General features: G+C 36.0%; 1 pseudogene; it reads left to right on the forward strand.

The window, feature by feature from the left end:
• LOC119593594 overlaps positions 1-1153 on the forward strand; it is a 4006-nt pseudogene extending 2853 nt beyond the window's left edge.
• The last annotated feature ends 126 nt before the right edge of the window (positions 1154-1279 follow it).

The raw sequence follows: 1279 nt of genomic DNA on the forward strand, positions 1-1279 counted from the left end.
GAAAGCTGAAAGTGTGACTTGTTATATCCTATATTTAGACTTATCCTAATAGTGTTTGATTTTGTTATACAGAGGGTACGGTTAAAAAAAGAAATAAATGATCTAACTGAAGCCTGTGCTAATAGAGATGAAAAGGATATTTAGATTTTTAGATTTTCTCCCCCATAGGCATGAGAAATATAAATTTACTGCTAAATGGGGCCCCATTTCGGCCATTTGCAAAATCTGGTTAATGGTATTCTTGGAAAAAGCCCATACTCTGGCCTTATATCTTACATAGTGCAGAAAACATTTTGGCCTCCTTTACTGGCTATATTAGATATTAATTGTATAAATGACAAACTAATGCTTTGTAATTTATGTTTTTCCAGGTTTTTAAAAAGCCCGCCTTTTTGGGGGGGGCCTGTTTTTAAAAAGCAAGAGAAAATTTTCCTGGGAGAAGAATCTGTGTCATAATTGCAACAAGCACATCTTGCCATCACTACAATGCTTGTTGCACAAGTTTCACTCTTCACAGAATGCAGATTGCCTTCAAACATCTGCCTCCTTCAGAGATATAGAACCTTCGCTCGCTTATTACCTTGAAAAAGATGGAAACATTGAGGCCCTATCTCTCAGCAAACCAAATTCCTTTCGAAATATTTCATATCCTAACAAGTTACAACCAGTCCCAAAAAATCCCGGGTTTCTTCACCAAGGGCTATGCTCATTAAGTTGAGGGGGGGGGTCTATAGTGGGACACAACACTGACTTTCTATGGGCCCGGTTTACACCAAAAGGTTTAACCCTTTTTCACCGATGACCCTGAACGGGTTTGGGGTTTTGCAGAGGGCTTTAAATTTAATTTTTTCACTTTCCCAGGAAGTAAAAAAGATTAATGTGTTTTCCAAAATTTGGGTTTTAAATTTCCACCTTTTAGGACCCCAAAAAACAGAAGTCCCAAAGGGATTAGGGGAACAGTGTTAATGTATTGGTTATTACATCTCTCCTACTTATTCTTGTTGAAAGTTGACAAAAAATGCATGTCTAACTCAATGTTTATCCTTTGTTAGTGTCTTTTTCTCTCTTGAAGGTGCTGAGTAGGTGGTTATTTGAATGCATTGCAGTTTTTATTAAAGATTCATTTATATAAAAGTTCTGCTTTTATTATTTCCTCTCATTTTAATAGTTGGTTTATAAAAAAAGTATTTGACTGCTGGTAGATTTCTATAAAGATTCAAGGAAAGATGCTAGTTGATTTGAAGATTGGAAAAAGGAAAGGCATCAGAGATGTCATCAG

Source organism: Penaeus monodon, chromosome 32 (genome assembly GCF_015228065.2).
Source record: "Penaeus monodon isolate SGIC_2016 chromosome 32, NSTDA_Pmon_1, whole genome shotgun sequence".
Classification (NCBI taxonomy): Eukaryota; Metazoa; Arthropoda; class Malacostraca; order Decapoda; family Penaeidae; genus Penaeus; species Penaeus monodon.